Raw genomic sequence first — 5,327 nt, 5'->3', positions numbered from 1 at the left:
TCTGTTTTTTCTCTATTCGGATCTCAGTAACATCCCATCGCTTCTATATAGACCAGCGTGATCCAAATAAATTCTGATCCCAGGATCAGAATAGTGCTACTATATATATATAGGTCTCTTCTTTTGTACTCTCAAGAGTATGTACTCCCACTCACAATGGATAAGGTTTAAAGGTGTGGACGTACTAATTAGTAAAAAAGACTAAAAAAATTAGTTTGTATGCGTAGCTACTCCCCAAAAAGATGGAACGGTGCATGCTAATCCATTTATCTAATCTGGTTGTTACTTGTTTGACGGGTCTATACTACTCTGATCCTATTGTACTGAGTATTATACTTTTTTTATTTCTGTAGATATGGGAGTATATGCTTCTGTCGTGAGATAGTATATACTCTATTTTTATACAAGATAGTTTATACTACATTTTTTTAAGAAGTATATGCTTCTGTTTTATGAAAGTGCATATACCTGATCTTTTTTGAGGAAGTATATACTACATGTTGTGAGTAAGTGTGTGCAGCTTCATTTGTGAGGAAGTATATACTTAATATCTTATGGGAGAGTATGCAACACATCTTTTCTGAGGGAGTATATACTTTTTTTCTAAAGAAGTATATACTACATCATCTGTGAGGAAATATATGTCTTCATTATACAAGAGAGTATATATTGCAAAATTGTGATTGAGTATATATGTTATTTTTGTATCTGAGAGTATATACCACATTATTTATCAATTATATACTTTTTTATCAAAGAGTATATACTGTGTTATCAAGAAAAAGAAAAATTAGTATGGTAAGCTCGCATAAGAATTTATTCACCAAACAAGAGTATATGTATACACGTAAGAAGAAGTATGCACATGTTTGATCACTGGTAACAAAAATGGCTTGTTTGCAAAAGTGCAAAGAAACCTGCTATAGTCATTCCATTCATACAGTACATGATAAAGCATTCATGTATATGCATCAGCGGTGGCTATGTGAACACGTTCAAGTTTGCGTCACGACATGTGCTTGATTACAGGAGGTCAGACCGCCATCGGCCGCTATCATCTTTGCGCTGCACCCTTGGCCATCGATGCTACTGCTCTGTAGATATAACATTGATCACTTCCACAGGTCACAAAAAATGGCAAAAGGAAACCGCTTGCAGAAATCATGTAGGATAGATACAAAAAACAATTACTTCAGGTCAACACCTAGAGGATGGTCGGTGACCAAGAACATCATGTGTACCGTGGCCTCCGCCCTCCACCACTTATCCACAAGAAATACTGTTTGTTGTTGGGAAGATGGAGAAGTTGTCGTCAGAATGAAAGCTGGACCCCAACTGATAACACATGAACGTACCTCTGGAATAAAATGGATCATGCTCCTTTTGTATTACATCGGATCCTCTTTTGTGTTTCTCAAAAGATCTGCAGCATATTGAGTACTAATTCTCAAAAGACTGGATCCAATCAATGAGAGGATGAACAACTACCAATGGAGGCTGCTGCCGAGCGAGCTCCTTCTCTTGGAGGGTGATGTAGTCCGCCGCAGTCGGTGTCATGCCAGCCGTCGCTGTTGTCGCCGCAGCCGTGCTAGCCGTCGCCGCTGCCGCCGCATGCCACAAATGAGATGACAGGATAGATGGATAAGGACTCAAATTGATAGGATGGTCCAACGATGCATATAAAGCACCTAGAAAATTGAAGCAATGAGTTTGGTCGTTTCGGCTGAATTTTTCCCACGTAATAAAGGAGACACACGGGCATGGGAGTATGTACTCCTAGGAGTACTAACCCATTTTCCTATATATATATATATATATATATATATATATATTTAGTAATACGTTGAACTTGCCTGTGAACTCGGTTGAAGTTTCGCCAACATTGCCCGAACGGAGCTTGCGATATACCGTTGGAAAGCTATGGACACCAATATCATGACCCAACTTAAATTTTTGGCAAAATATAGGCAGTTTAAGAGCAGTTTTGAAAACCGTTTTTTCTTCGCACAAAAAATATGAATCGTATTTTTGATCGCATTTCTAAACCGTTTATCGGAATGAGGCATATAATATGGCGTTGGAAAGCTGCTGCAAAACCGCTCCTTCCATATGTTGAAAGTTTTTAATAATTCCCTATGGTTAAAGAGTAATTTGAAAAAAACATAAAATGTCATAAACCGAACAGCTGAGTTCGTTTTTTCGATGTCATTTCTAAACGGCTAATCCAATGGAGGCATATGATATGGCGTTGGAAAGCTTATGAAAATGCGCTACTTTTTCATCTGGAAAGTTTTTGCTAATTTTGAATGGTTTAAGAGTAATTTAGAAAATGGTCCAAGTCCTACTGAGTTTGTATTTTGAGCTATTTTTTTAACCGTGCATCCGAATGCAGCAAATGATATGGCGTTGGAAAGCTTGAACAAATGCGAAACTTTTTGGTATGTATTGTTTCTCCCAATTCTTTACGGTTTTAAGTCAGTTTAGAAAATGGAGAAAAAAAGTATTTTCACCGTAATTTCTACAAACTTTATCGGAATTGGGCAAATAATATACCGTTGAAAAGCTACGGAAAATGCGAAACTTTTTCATGTTGATGGTTTTCTATGATTCTAAGCCATTTTCAAGTAATTTCGGAAATGGCAGGATCATGCGTTCTGCCTCTATCGCGAAACAAATTCTTCAAAAATGCACCGCGTGAAGAACCTGAACTTCTCGGTGCGTGTACCTGAAGTTCACTCTGTTTTTCACGTGATTTTTTTGCTCGTAGATCTTCATCCACTGCTCGTAGCTCTCCATCTCACTCACGGGAATTGAGCGGGTGATATACCGATGGAAAGCTGCTGTAAACACGCAACTTTCCCGTGTTGATCATTTTTTCATACTCGCGACGATTTTGAAAGTTTTTCATCTGAAATTCGTTCAGTGTAGTAGGTGAACTTCCTGCTGTTTTCACGTTGAACTTCTGTAACGTATTTTCGTTTGCAGTAGTTGAACTTTTGTGTTGTTTTCACCTCTATCACAAGAATTTTTGAACTTTCTCCGGCCAAGCACTTGAACTTCTAGCAAGAAAACTTTAGGCTTTGCATTTTCATTCTTTTTTAATAGAAAATGCACACCGTGTACTACGTGAACTTCTGGCAGTTATTGATCTGAACTTCTGAGATCACGCGTTCTGCCTTCATCGAAATAACAGTCTTCGAAAAAGCACTTCGTGAAGAGATTGAACTTCTGGATCAGTTCTTTTTGAACTTCACTCTATTTTTCACGTGTTATTTTTTACCCGTAACTCCCCAACCACTTACCAGAATTGAGCAAATGATATATCAATGAAAAGCTATTGAAAACACGCAACTTTCCCGCGTTTATCATTTTTTCATACTTGTGACGGTTCAAAATTATTTTTTCATTACACAAAAACGTGTTTTAATTGGTATACATGAAATTTTTAAACTGTACATCAGAATGTAACATATAATATACCGTTGGAAAGCTTATGAATAGGAGCATCTTTTTCATATAGACACACGTTACAATTTTTTGTCGTTTGAGAGTAGTTTTAAAAATGGAAAAAACTACGTCGTTTTTTGCCTGTTTTTTTACATGTAATTGAAGGTTGGACGTCCCGCACTAGAGATCTTGAACTTCACCAGGAGGAGCACATGAACTTCTTGCAACAAACTTTCTAAGATTTTTATTTTCTATTCTTATATTCCTATCTAAAATGCATTTCCTGTACTAGTTGAACTTCCCATTGTTTTCACCTTGAACTTCTGTCACGTATTTTTGTTCAACCTCTCTCACATGAATTTTTGAACTTTCTCAGGCCGAGCACTTGAACTTCTAGTAACAAAACTTTTGGCCTTTGCGTTTTCATTCTTTCTTTTCATACAATGCACACCGTATAGTATGTGAACTTTTGGCAGTTATCAAACCAAACTTCTCTCGGTTACGTGAAAATATCTAAGTTTTTTATAAACATTGAACCACTCCGCCTTTTTTACTTGAACTTCATTTGTGTATTTTAAGAAATGTGAAAATTGGAGGTTTTTTGGAAACATCAAACTTCTTCATTGTTTGAAATTGAACTTATTGGTTTTATTCTTTAGTAAATATAAAAATCAGATTTTTTTCAAATAAGTATCAAACTGCTCCGCTTTTTCCAATTGAACTTCTTGGTTTTATTCTTAGTAATGTGAAAATCTGAGTTTTTTATATACATTGAACTACTCTGTTTTTTTGAAATTGAATTTCTTGGTTTTAATCTTTAGCATTGGGGAAAATCTGAGTTTTTATAGACATCAAACAACTTCATATTTTTTAATTTTTGGACTTCTTGGTGTTATTCGTTAGTAACGGGGAAAGTGCTAGTTATATAATAAATATCGAACCGCTCAATTATTCAAAGTTGAACTTCTAGGTCTTATTTTTAAAAGAAGGAAAAATCTGTTTCTTATAAACTTTTTGAATTGCTTGGCTTTTTGTTACAAATATTTGAATGGCTCTATTATGTTACTTTCAAATTTTTTGGTCATCATTTTCCAATCACGAAGAAATCAGTGAGAATTTTTCTTTTGTACACACATAACATTTTTTTCGAACTCTCCATTTTATTAAATTTCAACTTCGAGAGTTAACATTTTCTAGGTGACGCTTGTTTTTTCTTGGTATACGAACATCGAACAACTCTCTTATTTTAATTTGAACTTCTTTGATTTATTTTTTAGTAATTGAAGAAATCCAAGTTTTGTAATAAACATCTAACCGGTCCACTATTTAAATTTGAACTTCTTGGATTTTTTACCTTCTTGGTTATTTAAATTTGAACTTCTATGTTTTGTTAGAAATTGGGAAACCGGAAGGAGGGAGTAGCTTTGAATAGCATTTGTATAGTAAATCGGGGCAAGACCCTCTCTTTGTGTGGTGTGAATAGTTTTACTTTTTCATTTTCTTTTTGGTTGAGGGAAGTGTGAATTGATTTGGTACGTACAAGTACAATATTACTACACGTTAGGCTTGTCCCTAAAATTCAACCCGCGTCTTGTTATATCCCGAAAATTCAGATATCGTGCTCCCAAAACAGGCGCCTTCACAACCCGCACCTTGCTATCCCGAAATTACAACGCGCGTGAAAACTCCCTCCAGCTGCCAAATCCCGACACGCGAAATCACCCTTCTAACCCTGAGCCGAAAGGGCCTCTAGTTCAAATCGGTGTGGGGAACTTTTGTAACACACCCTACATTTTGGACAAGCGCGTTCCTAAGTCATGCTTCACCCCCTCCCATCGCCCTCTTTTCACCATTCGAAATCCCAGGCCGCCATAACCTCT

General features: G+C 36.3%; 1 long non-coding RNA gene across 1 annotated transcript; it reads right to left on the bottom strand.

Moving 5' to 3' along the window:
- Window positions 1–1,018: 1,018 nt before the first annotated feature.
- On the bottom strand, window positions 1,019–1,420 carry LOC119318232. Its single transcript, XR_005154021.1, has 3 exons — window positions 1,356–1,420; window positions 1,192–1,279; window positions 1,019–1,089 (listed from the first exon to the last, which is right to left on the bottom strand). It is a non-coding gene; the product is annotated as an uncharacterized LOC119318232 (long non-coding RNA).
- Between the last annotated feature and the right edge of the window lie 3,907 nt (window positions 1,421–5,327).

This window comes from Triticum dicoccoides, chromosome 6A, assembly GCF_002162155.2.
Source record: "Triticum dicoccoides isolate Atlit2015 ecotype Zavitan chromosome 6A, WEW_v2.0, whole genome shotgun sequence".
Taxonomy (NCBI): domain Eukaryota; kingdom Viridiplantae; phylum Streptophyta; class Magnoliopsida; order Poales; family Poaceae; genus Triticum; species Triticum dicoccoides.
Note: the sequence above shows the minus strand (reverse complement) of the source record. Positions and strands in the feature narration are given on the sequence as shown.